Here is a 16986-nt window from a genome sequence, read left to right on the forward strand (position 1 = left end):
GTCAAAAGGATGCAGGACAGGGCGCCAAGGGGCTCCCATTTAGTTGTGCCGGGCATGGTTCTAAGCATGCATTTGCAAGTATTATAAGTATTAACTCACCTCATTTTTAGTCCTTGCAACATGCCTTGTAGGAGGGTTGTATGATTGTGCTCATTTTACAGATAAGGAAACTAAGTCCCAGGGAGATTAAGTGAGCTGCCCAAGGTCATATAGTAGATAGGTGGCTGAGTGAGGATTTGAACCCAGGCTATCTGACTCTGGAGCCCATGCCTTAGTATCTTCTCAGCTGCCTCTTTATTAATGTTAGATGTTCAGCATCAAAGTAGAAAAGGAAAATAAAGGGGCACCTGGGTGGCTCTGTTGGTCGAACATCCGACTCTTGGTTTTGACTCAGGTCAAGATCTCAGGGTCAACATCGGCTCCGTGCTTTTCTCCCTCTCCCTCTGCCCCTGCTCGCGCTCTCTCTCTCTCTCTTAGATAGATAGATAGATAGATAGATAGATAGATAGATAGATAGATAGATGATAGATAGATAGATAGATAGATAGATAGATAGATAGATAGATAGAACGAACAGGAAAATAAAGCAGCTTGGAAGAGGCCAGTCGCGGGGCAGGGGAGTGGGGGGAAGGCTTCAGAACCACGGACAGCACCCCAATCATGTCCCCCTACTCATCAGTTCAGCTGTGCCTATAACCAGGGTGCTCCGGCTTGGCTTAAGGGCCAGCTGGGATGTGCTCAGCCCCTTATCTTGGTCAGCTGCACACTGAGCTGCCATCATCCCAGCCTCCCTACTGGCCACTCCTCACCTCCTCCTGACCTGCTCAGGGCCATGCTGGCTCTCTCCAAGACCATCACTGAAGAGCAGGGATCACCACGTAATGCCAAGGTGCATTCTCACTACTCAGATGCGGAAACTGAGGCTCAGAGAGGTACTGCACTGACTGAGGTCAGGCCGCTGGGAAGCAGCTCATGCTGGCGTCATCCCCCTTGTTCACCCCTCTTTCCTCTTGTTGGTTAATCATCTTGGAAGGCTGAGCGCCGGTGCTGGTGGCCCATGCCGAGGAGTGAGTCACCCTCATTTTGTGTGTGTGTGTGTCACCTCCCCAGCTGCAGCTGTGAGCTGGGGAGAGGGGTCTGGGCACACGAGCTGGAGGCAAGAAGGCTGCTTTTCCCAGCAAGAAAGGAGCCTGCTATCCAAAGCCCCCTGGATGACTCCTGCCCTCCTCCGCATCCATACAGCACCCGACCAAGTCTACCTGGGCACTGTTCCCTCTTCACCAAAGCCACCACCCTGGCCCAGGCCACCATCAGCTCTCTCTGAGAAGCTGGCAGATTCCAGATATGCTGTGAAGGTGGGATTGACAGCATTGTGACAAAATGCACAAATGAATATATTTAGCTGCTGCCAACATCAGTGTGCCTCTGTTTTCTACCCAGACCTAATTTTCTTTCTTTTCAGACAACCAGTAAGGTGGCAAATCCCAGGCTCTCCACAAGGCCAGGAGGCTGGGCCAAACCCCCCCAACTCCACCCTCAACCTCCCCCCGCCAAAACTTCTGCTGGAGCTTTTAAAGAGGCAGCAAATCAATGATCACAAGCAAGGGCTCCACACTGCAGTGATCAAAACATGAGGAAAGAGGGGAGAATCATTATAGCTTAAAAGGGACTTAAGAGATCTACCAGTCAGATGCAATGTACAGACCTGGTCTCCTGATGTGAACCAGCCACCCATAAAAATATAGTTAGCAGACAGTGGTGGGAAGATGTGATATTAGAGGATATTATAGAATCATTAACTTCGTGTAGGTGTGAGAATGGTAATTAAATGAAAATGTGGATATTTAAGGGTGAGTTCTTTTCACTTATAGATACAGTCTGAAGAATTTATGGATGAAATGACCTAATGATATGATTTACAGCAGGATAATCCAGCGGGGGTTGGGGGATAGGAGGGAGGGGGGGCGGGGATGGTGCTGAATCAAGGTCATCTGTAGGAAGCTGCCCTTAAAAAGAAAAAGAAAAGAAACACAGAGGAAGTTGTATCTTTCCCAAAAGACATACCTCACATGATTGCAGTAAATGCACTGTGTCTGGAACTGAGCCAGCCTGGCGGCACTCAGGGGAAAGCAGCGGGACCTGCCCATTGGCCCACTGGGCAGTGGTGACACCTGCTGATCGTTATACTATTATTATCCTCTTAACTTTTGTGTGTATCGGGGAAGGGGTGGGAATGAGGGTTTGGACTACATGGTGGGGTTCAAACCCCGCCTCTGACACTTCTTTGACCTTGGCCACTCATGTCGCCACTGTGTGCCTCAGTCTCCCCATCTGTCAAACGGGATGATAACGTCGGCCTGATGGGGGGGTTGTTGTGAGCCACACGAGCTGACACTCAGAACAGAGCCCAGCACGTCACCAGTCAAAAAGAAATGTTAGCTCTGATTACTGCTATTAGGAAATATTTGACTGTTCACGTGGCATTTTTTGCTTTTCATTTGTCCAAGCAGATCTGGATCCCCGCCCCCCCGGGTGGGGGAGGACACAGGACACCTGAGATTTTTTTTAAACAGATTGAGATGTAATTCATATACCGTGCAGTCCATCTACTTACAGTGTACAGTTTCATGGATTTTCGTGTATTCATGGAGTTATGTATCCATCACCACAATCGATTTTAGGATATTACCCAAATCAGGGCACTGCTCCAAGGAAGGTAGGGTGGTGACTCTGAGCCCTCCTATGACTTCTCTTATGGTGGATGGGATGGGCTGTGAGGACCCCCACCTCCAGGAGCTTCTGGGAGCGCGAGGCGGGGCTTGCTGACCAGCAGGACCTGCGGTGTCCCTCGGGAACACCAGGCTTGTCGACACATTGCACATACCAGAGTCACGTGAGGTGTATCTTCAGAGAGAAGTGCCCACAGACCTCAGTGCGGCTTTCTCAAGATCAGTGATAACCTGCCACAATTTAATTTCCTCCCTTTTTCTCAAGGCAGAGGGAGAGAGAACCACCACCTACGGGGTGGGTCTTAAAGCTGCCACGAGGCCCATTGAGGGGCACCAGCCCCTGGAAGAGAGGGAACAGTGAAGGAGGATTCCGAACAGCTCTGCAGTGTCTGGCTCAGCCCCTGGGGAGCGTGGGGAGACATTTCCTCTACTGGGTAAGTGAAAGGAGGGGTAGGAAAGGGGCATGAGAATCCGTAACTCCTCCCATTACAAAACCGAGACAAACCTTCGGGATGACTCTGAGCTGGGTTCAAACCCTGACTCCTACCTTCTGCGCCACGTGGCCTTGAATGAATCCTCCTGTCTGCCTGGGTCTCCTGATCCATAAAATGCGCTGGCTGTGAGGGGCTGAGGGGCTGAGGCCTGGCACGCCATAGGAGGTCCACGCATGTGGCCATCACCATGGACTTGAGTTCCCCGCTCCAGCTCAGGTCCTAGGGAAATCCCACTCTAGGGGAGGACCTGTAACAGAGGGAAAGGGGCAGTCTCTGGAAAGACCCTGGGTAGGGCTGCAACAGGGCACTATGGGTGAGGGGGTTTCCAGGCTGAAGGGGAAGGGAGATTCTGGTGGCTTAAGAGAGTGAACCACCCCCCCACCTCCAGGGTCACGGTCACAACAGCCTCCATCCTCCCCATCCCCTGGCCTCTTTGTTCCCACCTCCAGACTTGGCCCTGGCAGATCCCCTGCCTGGAATGCTCTTCTCCAGCCCACCCTCCCCCTTATTCCCCATCACATCACTTCTTAGGGCATTGAGGCCTCTCTGAAACTTATCATGCAATGACTTTATTAGCTTCCATGTTCCCTGCCGCCTCCTCCAGAATGTTAGCTCTTCCTGTTGGCGACCTGTCCCCAGGACTTGGCATGGGCCTCCTGAACAGCTGAAGGGACCTTCTAGGGTGGGACTGGGCTGAGCAAGGGCAGGGGCTTCCTGAGAAGGAGCCCCAGGTCCCCGAGGAAGCCTGGGGACAGCAGTGGGCTCTCAGCCCAGAAGGCAGGCGAGGTTCCCTGCCCGGAGAGGGTCACCCAGCAGCGCCCGGGCAGGGCGGGGCTCAAGTCTCCTCCCAAGGGTGCCTATTTCTGGGAGGGAGAAGGGTATTGGTTCCTGGAATGTGTTTTCCCGGGGGGGGAGGGGGACAGGGTCAGCACCCGTTGTGTCCCCAGGCCCGTGGCTCTGGTCCCGGGACTCTTGTCTGGTTGGGGACTGATGGGCAGCCAGGCACTTGAGGCTTGTCAGACCTTGTTCCAGGCCTCACCCTGGGTCCTCCTGCTCCTCTCTGCAGAGCCAGTCCCCACCTGGCCCAGGGGGAAGGGAGGGGGTGGCGCTAGCTCTTGGTGAAAACTCCTCCAAATTCATCTCTTCATCCCTGCCTCAGTCCAAGTGACTCAGGGGCTGTAGGAGCCTCCTCCCTGTTGGCCCAGCCCCTCAGATCTGTTTTCCGTAAGGGCAGACCAACATGGTATGCTTTTAACATCTGACTGGGGTCCCATCTTCCCCGGGGACGGCAAATCCTTTAGTGCCCTCGCATTTCTCTGAGGGTACAGTTCAGCCACCCTCTCTCGCCTCTGCCCCCAGCCTTCCACCCTGATCTCTGTATGTCTGCGGTGTCTCCCACATGTTCCCCTCTGCATCTTCCATGACCACTGGGCCTTTGCACCTGTCATTCCTTCGGCCTGGTTGGTTGTTCTTTCTCAGCTTTCAGATTAGGCTTAAACGTCCAGGAGACCTTCTCAGACCCCTGGCTGGGTCGCATCCCCTCCGTTACACACTCTCACGGCACCCTATTTTCCTTCAGGGACTATATGGGGTAATTATAGAACTATTTGTTTAACGTATGCCTCCCCATAGACCACAAGTGCCCCGGGGGTGGGCACCCTCTCTTCCCTGCTTCTCCCAGGACTGCACCTGGTATCTCAAAGTTTGGGGGCAGGGGAGACATGTTCACACATACACGCAAGCACTACCTGAGGATCCACTCTTACTGGGCTGCACAGTTGGCACAGACCTGATCCCAGCCCTCCGGGGCCCGCAAAGCAGGAGCTCAGGGAGGGCTTCCCGGGCAGAGTCTTAGACCGTGGGTGGGGGGCCTGAAAGGCTGGGGAGGGGACCCGCGGGCTGTAGGAGTGGCCTGTGTGCAAAGACCAGATGGGAGAAGACAGGAGCGGCTGTGGCTACGCATACTGCAATGCAGGGAGGGAGGGAGGAGACAGAGGGACCAAGGACAGGTGGAAAGGCAGAGGCCCTAGGAGACTCGGAGCCAAGAGCCGCCTTCCTGCCTCAGCCGCTCACTTCGCTCTGGCCTCCCGGCCCGGCAGTTCAAAACCTGCTGGAGACGTGCTTGCCAGCCACAACCTCTTCCCTCGGGAGCCAGAGCGGCAGGGACAGGGCCTGTCAGGGGCCCAGCTCAGGGCAGGCGGGGGTTCCTCAGTGCGTCAGGAATCAGGGAGCCCTGCGGGCCTACCAGCTCTACTCAGAAACGATTCTCAGTTTCTTGCACGCCCCTGTTGACCAGAGTTCTTCCCAAGGGTTCAGACTGCCCCTGGACCAAGCCCATGCTACATACAGATGGAGAAACTGGGGCACGGAGAGGTGGGAGTATCAGAGCTGGGATGAGGCACAGTCAGGCCTGAACCCACAGCCTGTGTGGCTTAGAGCCCAGAACAACATTCCCTGAGGAGCCCGTTCCACGGGGGCAGTCTGGTTCTGGGCAAAGCCCCTCCCTGGGTCACACAGGGCCTGTCGGGGCTCAAGATGCTCACAACAGTATCAGCTACCCATGTAAGCTACACCCTCACTGTACCTTGGAGGCAGGCACTGTGGTCATCCCGTCAGCCCATTCTAGAATTACAGGGAGCCCCTGACAGGGCAGGCACACTGCCTGGGATCCCAGCATTGGCAGAGGCCCCAAGGATGTCCTGACAGAGCCTGCTGGCTCAGAACGACCACCCCTATCCCCAAACAGGAAAGAGTAGCTGGCCCTGGGCCCAGAAGGTTCTGGAGCTTAGAAGGTGGGCTGTGGTATAGGAATGTGCCCTCTACCCATCTCTCATCTCACACGTGAAGGCCGGTAGGCCAGTTCCAGGTTGATTCCTGGCACCACTTTCCCTTCTAGAAGCTTCCTCCTGCCTCGAGTGAGATCCAAGGGGAGCAGAGTCCTGCCTGGACCCTTGGGCTCTGGTACCGTGTCCACAGTACAGCCCCAGAACCAGCCCCAGTCTCAGTTCCTGTGGGAACCACAGGGAACCAATGGGAGCCAGCCCAGTTCTCAGCTCCTCCTGATACTATATTCTTGCTCATATATCGCTCTATTATAATACTACTCCATATTAATGAAATATGATAACATTATACATTAGTATTTTATTATTCTGTTAACCTCAACACGGAAGTCTCACAGACCCTATCATCTGGCAATTCTATGATCCAGGACTTGATATTTCCCTGAAAGTTAGTGGTTTTTATTTTCCACCTTTATTTTCCACCTTTTTAAGGTGGAAATTCCACTTGAATTTTTTTTTGGGAAAAGCACCCACTTGTGGGATTGTGGGGACGACTGGATGAGATGACCGGAGCTCGGGGTGGTCAGCACTCAACAAACGCCAGGTTCTGTGATTCTAGCTCAGCAGCACCATGCTTTTATATGTTTCAAATTATTCTTTAAAATCAAGAAATCAAAAAGAATAAGGCATATCTATGCAAGATGATGGGAAGCGAGTTTTGAGATCTATTTTCAAGTGAGAAAAGCAAAGAACAGCATGTATGGAATATTACCATCTGTAGTTTTAAAAATGGGGATATCTCATTCATACAACTCAATAGCAAAAAAAAAAAATGTGATTTAAAAATGGGCAGAGGATCTGAATAGACATTTTCCCAAAGAAGACATACAGACGGCCAAGTCTGTGAAAGTACTTGCCAAGTATGTACACAAGTACAAGGTACATGAAAAGGTGCTCAATGTCACGAATCACCAAGGAAATGCAAATCAAAACCACGATGAGGGATCACCTCACACCTGCAGAATGGCTATTACAAAAAGGACAGGATACAGGTGTTGGCGAGGATGTGGAGAACAGGAACTCTCCTGCACTGTTGGGAATGAAAACTGGTTCAGCCACTGTGGAAAACAGTATGGAGGTTTCTCAAAAAAATTAAAATAGAACCACCATATGATCCAACAATTCCACTTCTGGGTGTAGATCCAAAGGAAATGAAATCACTATCTCGAAAAGATATGGATCCATTGCAACACTATTTCCAACAGCCAAGACATGGAAACAACCTAAGTGTCCATCGATGGATGAATGGATAAAGAAGATGCGGTGTATACGTATACAGTGGAACACCATTCAGCCATAAAGCAAAGAAAGAAATCCTGCCATCTGCAACCACATGGATGGAACTTTGAGGGCATTATGCTAAGTGAAATAAGACAGAGAAAGACAAATGCTGTATGACCTCACTTACATGTGCAATCTAAAAACGCTAAATCATAGAAACAAAGAACAGATTGGGGGTTGCCACAAAGAACAGTTGGGGGAGAGGAGGGGTGGGGTGGGGGGGATGGGTGAAGGTGGTCAACAGGTACAAATTTCCAGTTATAAAATAAGGAAGTCCTGGGGATGTCATATAAAGCATCGTGACTACAGCTAGTAATACCATCTTGCATATTTGAGAGTTGCTAAGAGAATAAATCTTAAAAGCTCTCATCACAAGAAAAGCAAATCTGTAACTGTGTTTCTGGTGACTGATGTTAGGGAATCTTACTGCGTTGATCATTTTGCAATACATGCAAATATCAAATTATTATGTTGTGTATCTGAAATGAATATGTTATATGTCAGGGTGCCTGTCTGGCTCAGTCGGTGGAGCATGCAACTGTTGATCTCGGGGTTGTGTCTTCAAGTTCCATGCTGGGTGTGGAAATTACTTAAAAATAAAATCTTGGGGGACGCCTGGGTGGCTCAGTCAGTTAAGCGTCTGCCTTCAGCTCAGGTCATGGTCCCAGGGTCCTGGGATCAAGCCCCGCATCGGGCTCCCTGCTCAGCGGGGAGGCTGCTTCTCCCTCTCCCTCTGCCTGTCTGCCTACTTGTGATCTCTCTCTCTCTCTCTGTCAAATAAATAAATAAAATATTTAAAAAAAAAAAAAAAAGGTAAAATGAGGCAGTTAAGATGGGCCTGAATCTGCCTGCTATCCTTGTAAGAAGAGATTAAGAAACAGGGAGAGAAACCCACCCCGCCAGCACCTCGAGCTCGGATTTGCTGTCTCCAGAGCCATGAGAATGGACATTTCTGTTGTCTGAACCCCCAGCCTGTGGGACTTTGTTACGGCGGCCCGAGCAGACTAGTTCAGTGCGAAAAAACAATGTAAGGTATCTCATTAATAATTTTTATATCGCTTCCATATCCTGGGTTTGGATATATGAAGCTACAGAAAATACATTATTAAAATAAATTTCACCTGTTTCTACGTTTTTTACATGTGGCTCCTTGAAAATCTCAAATTTCACGTGTGGCTCTCATTCAAGGCTCATATCATATTTCTAGTGGACATCACACCTAGCATGGTGTCTGGCACATAGTAGGTGTTCAACAAACACCTGTTGAATAAAGAAATTCAATAGTTGTCTTTGGGAGTGACTGGAGGACATAAGGGAAGGAGCTTGGCTTGTCCCCTTGATTTTACCATGAACAAGTATCTTCTTTGAAAAAAAAAGATCTAAAATAAAAAAGAATAAAATATACCCCTTGTCAAAACAACATTAATATTTATACACTTAAAAGATGCCTCTAGGGACACCTGGGTGGCTCAGTTGGCTAAGTGTCCGACTGCTGATTTCGGCTCAGGTCATGATCTCAGGGTTGTGAGATCGAGCCCTGCATTGGGTTCTGCACTCAGTGTGAGTCTGCTTAGGACTCTCTCTCTCTCTTCCTCTGCCCCTCTCCCTGCACTCGATCGCTCTCTAAATAAATACAATAAAATAAATAAAATCTTTTAAAAAAGATGCCTCTCCCAGGTATGGACATAATAGTTAGGCACCAGGTGCTCTCAGATGGATGGACTGCTGGAGATCTTGGACTCAGACGGCAGGGGAGATCCCTCTCTACACCAGGCTCAGGCAGGGAAGCAGGCCCCAGAGTCCATGCACACGCCCCTTCCCCAGGATGAACAAAACACACTTGGGGCCCCAGTCCAGCCCTACGTACCCCCACTCATACTCCAATCCTCCTGCCTGCTTCTGGGGTTTGTCCATCTGTAAAATGGGCACATTAGGCTCACACCATTTTTTACAAAAACCTCTTATGGAAAACTTCAAATATATACAAAGTCACAGATGATAATAAAGGGAGCCTCCACACACCATCCTCCCCCTCCACACAACCATCAACTCATGGCCAATCATTGTAACATATACCCCCCTCTCCACCTGATTGTTTTATTTATTTATTTTTAAAGGGGCTGGTCCTGGATAAATCCCTTTAAATACCCACAGTGGTATCAACCACCTGGGTTTACTGGGGGCGTCACTAACACGACAGGCTCTGCACTTGTATCTTCTTGTCTCAACTTCCCAAAGGCCCTGCCAGGTAGGGGCTATGACTCATTACTCCCATCTCACAGATGAGGAGACTGAGGCTCACACAGAAGGGACTTGCCCAAGGTCACCCAAATTCCTTGACATCCCTTCCTTCAAAAAATGGAGCCGCTCCCCTGAGCGTGGGCTGGCCTTAGTGACCCACTTCCAGGGAAGAGAATACAGTGAGAATGAGGGAGGGTGACTTGTGTGACGAGCTCATACAAGGCATCCTTCTTGCTCCCCATCTGGAATCACTCAGGCTGGGGGAAGCTGGCTGCCATGTTGTGAGGATGCTCAAGAGCAGAGGCCTCCCGCCCACAGCACATGGAAATGGGTCCTCCAGCCTGTCAGGCCTTCCTGTGACCACACCCCTGGCTGGCATCTTGTCTGCAACCTCTTGAGAGACTCTGAGCCAGAACCAACCAGCGGAGCCCCTCCTGAACTCTGGACCCACAGAAGCTGCGAGGAAAAACGTCATCTGCTGAGGGTTGGGGTGGTTTGTTATGTAGCAATAAACTAATACATGCCATAAGACAAAAATGGGTCTGCATGATTCCAGCAGCTCCATGCTTACCCCTGCTCCTCAGGCAGGGCCTTCCAACAGGCAGGTGCGGGGGATGTGAGCTTTGTACGGTCTCAGGGAGGGGTGTGCATGAGCCCCTACTCCACCCAGGGGCAGACCTGGGAGCCCTCTGCCCCCAGCCCGTGCCCCAGCCTGGCTGAGGGCTGACCCCTCCTAGCAGGACCCCGCGTTTCCTGGGGCGCTGGACTGTAAGTGCCGTGGATACAGGGACATGATTGTCGGTCACCACGGAAGCCTGCAGGGCACATAGTAGGTGTTCAATAAACAGTTATTCCACGACTCATCACCCCGAACAAGCTTCTATGGGGGGACGTATTGGCTGATTAGAAGCCCTTTTTGCAGGCAGTGCACTGGGGGTCTGTCTCCTGTAGGAGACATGCCAGCCTTATACCCTCAGCCGGGCTGGGACACAACCCCCGGAGGCGTGACTATAATAATAGTTAACTCTAGTGAACGAGCTCAGCTGCGGTCTACTCATGCCTCCTGTGCAGATTATTTCTACATCTTTCAGCAAGGAAGAGCTAGTTACTCCCATCTTACAAATAAGGAAATATAGGCACAGAAGAGGTCACTGGGAGGTGACAAAGCTGGGCTCAAGGGCAGCTCAGGGCCCTTTGTCTGCTGGCAGACCCCGGGCCTGGAGCACGTGCTGGAGTCTGCGTCCCCTCTTGGCAGGAAGCCCCCAGCCCTCGGATCTAGAGAAGAGGGCTGTGTGCGCTCGGGCTCAGCTGTGGAGAAAAGCCCCTGAGAGCTGGGCCTTGGGAGTAGTAATTCCTGCCTGACCCCAAAGCAACCCAGGCCCAGGATGGCAGCTTTGGATAATGGATGACACCGGGAGAACATTACGGCCAGTGAATCATCTATGTGGCTTCCGACGGCCCTAGAGGAAGAGGATGGATGGACTTTGCTGCCAGCCTCTCGCCAGCTTCAGAGTCCAAGGCAGGGACCCCAGGGGAATCGAGGGCCGGGGAGGGGAGGGTCAACTGCACTGCCCACCCCTCCTCCATTTCAACCTTTAGACACTTCCTCCTGGAGAGACAGCCATTCCACTCCCCAGGGACTGGATCCTGGAGGCTGGAGAAAGGGAAGGGGATGGCTTTGATGTGTGGTGGTGATGCCAGGGTTCAAGTCCTCTGCCACATGCTAGGTGTGTGCCCTTGGAGGATTTACTCACTCCTATTGAGACTCCATTTCCTCATCTGTAAAGGGTGGGGGGAAACATCTATTTCATGGAGTTGCCAGGGGTTCCATGAGTTAATAACACATATAAAGTGCTTGCCAAGTTACCTGACACATAGCAGGTGCTCAATAAATGCTAGTCGGTGTTCTTATGCTTTGTACCAAGCAATGTGGGGAGCATTCTGCATACTTTAACTCATGGAATCTCCAAACCAGCCAAGGGCAGTATCCACTGGAATTCCTATTCTACAGATGAGGAAATGGGAGGCTCACAGACCTGAAGCATAGGATCTCACAGGCAATCCATAAGAGCAGCAGAATTTGAACTCAAAACCCAGTGAGCAATTTCTAGTATAGTCAAGAGTGCCAGTCTAATGTCCTGTCCCACTGTCCCCCAAATACACCTGTCACCCTACAAAAGCCCCTAAGGTTATACGACCAATCCCTACCTCATACCATATATACAAAAATCAACTCTGGATTAAAGGCTTAAATGTCAAAAACAAACAAAAACCACTTAAAAATCTTTTGTAGAAATTATAGGTAAATATCCTTTGGAACTTGATGTTGATTATAGATTATGAACTCAAATGTCTAAAACAAAGGTTCAGAACCTTAATAGAAAGTATAGGTGAATCTACTTTAGACCTTAGGTTGAGAAAGATGTTCAGCATCATTAGTGATCAAGGAAATGCAAATGAAGGTCTCAACTGGAAACAGCTTTATACTCAATTGGCAAACATTTTCAAATCTAATAATGCCAAGTGTCAGAGAGGACACAGATCGTATGCGTTGCTGGTGGGAGTGTAAATAGTGCAGCCACTTTAATTTTTTAAAGATTTTATTTATTTATTTGACAGAGAATGACAAAGCGAGAAAGAGAACAGAAGCAGGAGGAGTGGGAGAGGGAGAAGCAGGCTTCCCGCGGAGCAGGGAGCCCGATGTGGGGCTTGATCCCAGGACCCTGGGATCATGACCCGACCTGAAGGCAGACGCTTAAGGACTGAGCCACCCAGGCACCCCAGTACAACCACTTTAGAAAGCTGTTTCCTACTGCCTCCTAAACACTCACATATTCTGAGTCCTGGTGATTCCATTTCTAGGTAAACACCCCAGAGGAAATCCTGCATGTGTGTACCAAGAGCCATTCACAAGAACATCCAAATAGCACTTCCAGATGCCTGGACACCACCCAAAAGGCCATCCACAAGAGAGCAGCTGTACGCTGACCCGGTGGAATATGACAGGACAGTTAAAACAAGTGAACAAGTATGGGTCAATCTTAGTTACGTACTATTACATGAAGAAATTAAGCCCCAGAAGATTCAAACACCTTGATACACTTTTTTGGTTGTCTGGATGCCCTTGTTATGGATGGACTTGTTTCCCCACCCCCGCCAAATATATTAAAGTCCTAATTCTTGGAACCTATAAATCTGACCTTATTTGGAAAAAGAGTCTTTGCGGATGTGATTAATTAAGTTTAGATGAAGTCTTATTGAGTTAGAATGGGACTAGCCCATATATGGTCGACTAGTTTTTTTGATAAGGGCGACAAGAACAGCCGGTGGTGAAAAAGAAGTGTCTTCAATAAATGGTACTGGGGGGCGACTGGGTGTCTCAGTCGGTTGAGTGTTTGACGCTTGATGTCAGCTCGGGTTATGATCTCAGGGTCCTGGGATCAAGTCCCTCATAGTGAGCCCCGCATCAGTGGGCTCTGCTGGCTCCCTGTGCTGTCCCTCTCTCTCTCTCTCTCTAAAATAAATAAATAAATCTTAAATAAATAAATGGTATTCGGTAAACTGGGTATCTGATGCAAAAGAATGAAACCAGACCCCTGTCTTACACCACTCCCAAAAATCAACTCAAAATGGATCAAAGACTTAAATATAAGATCTAAAACCATAAAACTTATAGAGCGCCTGGGTGGCTCAGTTGGTGAAGCGACTGCCTTCATCTCAGGTCATGATCCTGGAGTCCCGGGATTGAGTCCCGCATCGGGCTCCCTGCTCAACAGAGAGTCTGCTTCTCCCTCTGACCCTCTTCCCTCTTGTGCTCTCTGTCTTTCATTCACCCTCTCTCAAATAAATAAATAAAATCCTTTTAAAATAAATAAATAGGGCGCCTGGGTGGCTCAGTTGGTTAAGTGACTGCCTTCGGCTCAGGTCATGATCCTGGAGTCCCTGGATCAAGTCCCGCATCGGGCTCCCTGCTCAGCAGGGAGCCTGCTTCTCCCTCTGACCCTCCCCCCTCTCATGCTCTCTCTATCTCATTCTCTCTCAAATGAATAAATAAAATCTTTTAAAAAATAAAATAAAATAAAATAAATAAATAAAACCATAAAACTTCTAGAAGAAAACATAGGAGCAAATCTCCTTGACATTAGACTTGGCAATGATTTCTTATATGAGATACCAAAAGCACAGGCAACAAAAGCTAAAATAACAAGGGGGACTATATCAAACTAAAGAGCTTATACAGAGCAAAGGAAACAATCAAGTGGAAAAGCAATCTACAGAATGGGATCCCAAATATATAAAGGACTCATACAACCCAACAGCAAAAAAGCAAACAATCCAATTAAAAAACAGGCTAAGGACCTGAACAGACATTTTTCCAAAGAAGATAATACGAATGGCCAACAGGTAGATGAAAAGGTGCCCAACATCACTCATCATCAGGGAAATGCAAATCAAAACCACAGTGTGATACCACATCACATCTGTTAGGATGGCTGTCTTCAAAGACAAGAGATAACAAGGGTCAGGGAAGATGTGCAGAAAAGACACTTTGGTGCACCGCTGGTGGGAATGTAAACTGGTACAGCCAGTACGGAAAACAGTATGGAGGTTCCTCAAAAAATAAAAAATAGAAGTCCCGTAGGATCCAGCAATCCCACTTCTGGGTATTGATCTGAAGGAAATGAAATCACTATCTTTTTTTTTTTTTTTTAAGATTTTATTTATTTGACAGAGAGAGACACAGTAAGAGCAGGAACACAAGCAGGGGGAGTGAGAGAGGGAGAAGCAGGCTTCCCCCGGAGCAGGGAGCCCAACGCAGGGCTCAATCCCAGAATCCTGGGATCATGACCAGAGCCGAAGGCAGACACTTAACCGACTGAGCCACCCAGACGCCCCGAAATCACTATCTTGAAGTGATATCTGTGTCCCCATGTCATTGCAGCGTTATTTATAATAACCAAGACACGGAGACAACTTCAATGTCCTTCAATGGATGAATGGATAAAGAAAATGTGGTACACACACACACACACGCTGGAATATTGTTCAGCCATACAAAAGAAGGAAATCCTGCCATGTGCAACATGGATGAAGCTGGAGTGCATTATGCTAAGTGGAATAGACCAGACAGAAAAAACCAAATACTGTATGGTATCACTTCTATGTGGAATTAAAACAAAAGAGCGAGTTGCATAGAAACAGAGAATAGAATGGTGGTTGCCAGAAGCTGGGGGGAAGGGCAGATGGGGAGATGGAGGTCAAGAGTACAATCTTCCAGTTAAAAGATGAAGAAGTCCTGGGGATCTAATGCACAGCATGACGAGGACAGTTTCCAACTCCGTACTGTATGCATGGAAATCTTTGAGGGGAGATCTTAGGCATTCTTACCACATAATCATTCCGTAATGTGTATCAAATCATCACATTGTACCCCTTAAATATATACAATTATATTAGTCAATGATTCCGCAATAATGTTGGGGGGCGGGGCGTGAGGAGAACTCACGTGACAGCAGGGTGGCAGAGACTGGAGTGACGCATCCACAAGCCAAGGGTTGCCAAGGATGGCTGCCAGCCACCAGCAGCCGGGACAGGCAGGGAACAGATCCTTCCCTGGAGCCTTCGGGGGGAACACAGCTCCGCCGACACCTTGAATGCGGACCTCTGGCCTCCAGGACTGGAAGAGAAGACACTTCTCTTGTGTTAAAGCCACCCAGTTGGTGGCCATTTATCCCAGCAGCCCCAGGAAACGAATATACTCCTCTGCTCAGGTGGCATCTCTGTGTCACATTTTGGTAATTCTCGCAGTATTTCAAACTTTTTCATTATTATTCTATTTGAATTGCTGCAATCTCCTGATACAACTTGAAGGGATGAGGAGTTGCTTCTCACGGACGAGCAAAGAAAGTGGTTTCTGAAGATGCCATGCAGATGTTGAAATGACAACAAAGGACTGAGAATATGACATGAACTTAGTGGATAAAGCAGCGACGGGGTTTGGAGGGTTGACCCCAGTTTGGAAGGAAGTTCTGCTGTGGGTGAGATGCGATCAAGGAGCATCCCATGCTACCGAGAAATCGTTCAGGAAAAGAAGAATCCATCCAAGCGGCAGACTTCACTGTTTTATTTTTAAGAACCTACCACAGCCACCCCCACCTTCGGCAGCCACCACCCTGATCGGTCAGCGCCGTCAACATGGAGGCAAGACCCTCCACCGGCAAAAGGATTACAGCTCTCTGAAAGCTCAGAAGCCGGCTAGCGTTTTTTAGAAATATTTTTTTAATTAAGGCATGTGCATTGTTTTATAGACATAATGTTATTGCACACCTAATAGACTTCAGTATAGTGTGGACATAACTCGGACATGCACTGGGAAACAAAAAAAATTCATCCGACTTGCTTTATTGTGATATTTGCTTTACTGCGTTGGTCTGGACCAAAACCAACCATATCTCCAAGGTGTGCCCGAATACCTGTAGGATGTGGGTATGATAAAACTGCCCAAACAGGAAGGCAGGGAGTGATGAAGACAGGATTCAAGGCAGGGATGGGATGGGGGTCCCTTGGGATTAGATGTTGGCCATTGTTAGGGTCCTAGCTTTTGATCAATGGGCTATGGGGTGTGTATTACATGACTAGAGTTATTTTAATCATGGACATTTTTAATAAGAGCAGATCATGCAAGGACCAAAGAGAATACACCATGATCCGGATTATGATGTGCCCATAATTCTGTGTACCTGAAGTTCATGACCTGAGTTCTGCCTGTCCAGCTCATGGCTATCTACCCAGCACCCAGCACAGGGCTCGGCACATAGTAGGTGCCCAATAAAGATTGGATAGATGAATGATTTAGTGAATGGGTGATTAACGGGCTCCAGTGGTCAAGTGTGTGTGTGTGGGGGGGCGGGGTGAATACCACAGATGGAAACACAGGGCAGCCCAGGGGTGGTGTAGGGGTGTGGGGAGCACCTCAGGTGAGGCATGCTGATCCCCACAATGACACCACAGACCCCAGGAATGAGGACCAGATCTGACCCAGGCCCTACACAACCCATGACCACCCAGATAGAGTTTTCTTGTGGATACAGGAGCTTGGGGGATATCTCGGTCTCCCAGCCAGGGCTCTGCTGGGCCCTGCAGTCAGGGGATGGTGGGGTGCCTGAGCTGTGAGTGGTTCAGTTCCAAGAGGTTCCCCACATCATCCAACCGTCTGCCACCGTCCCCAGTGCTTCCATGTCCCCATACCCCCTCTAGTCACTCCCATTATATGCCGCTTCAAGGTGACTCACTTTTTCCCTCCTAAATAGATGGGATTTAAAAAGGAATGGCTGGGGCGCCTGGGTGGCTCAGTCGTTAAGCGTCTGCCTTCAGCTCAGGTCTTGATCCCAGCATCCT

The 16986-nt window shown here is 49.3% G+C and overlaps 1 long non-coding RNA gene across 1 annotated transcript; it reads right to left on the reverse strand.

The window, feature by feature from the left end:
* Positions 1-15022: 15022 nt before the first annotated feature.
* LOC118021834 lies at positions 15023-16969 on the reverse strand. Its single transcript, XR_004682313.1, has 2 exons — positions 16881-16969; positions 15023-15265 (listed from the first exon to the last, which is right to left on the reverse strand). It is a non-coding gene; the product is annotated as an uncharacterized LOC118021834 (long non-coding RNA).
* Between the last annotated feature and the right edge of the window lie 17 nt (positions 16970-16986).

The sequence above is a fragment of the Mirounga leonina genome, unplaced genomic scaffold (genome assembly GCF_011800145.1).
Source record: "Mirounga leonina isolate KUSES-001 unplaced genomic scaffold, KU_Mleo_1.0 Mir_175, whole genome shotgun sequence".
Taxonomy (NCBI): Eukaryota; Metazoa; Chordata; class Mammalia; order Carnivora; family Phocidae; genus Mirounga; species Mirounga leonina.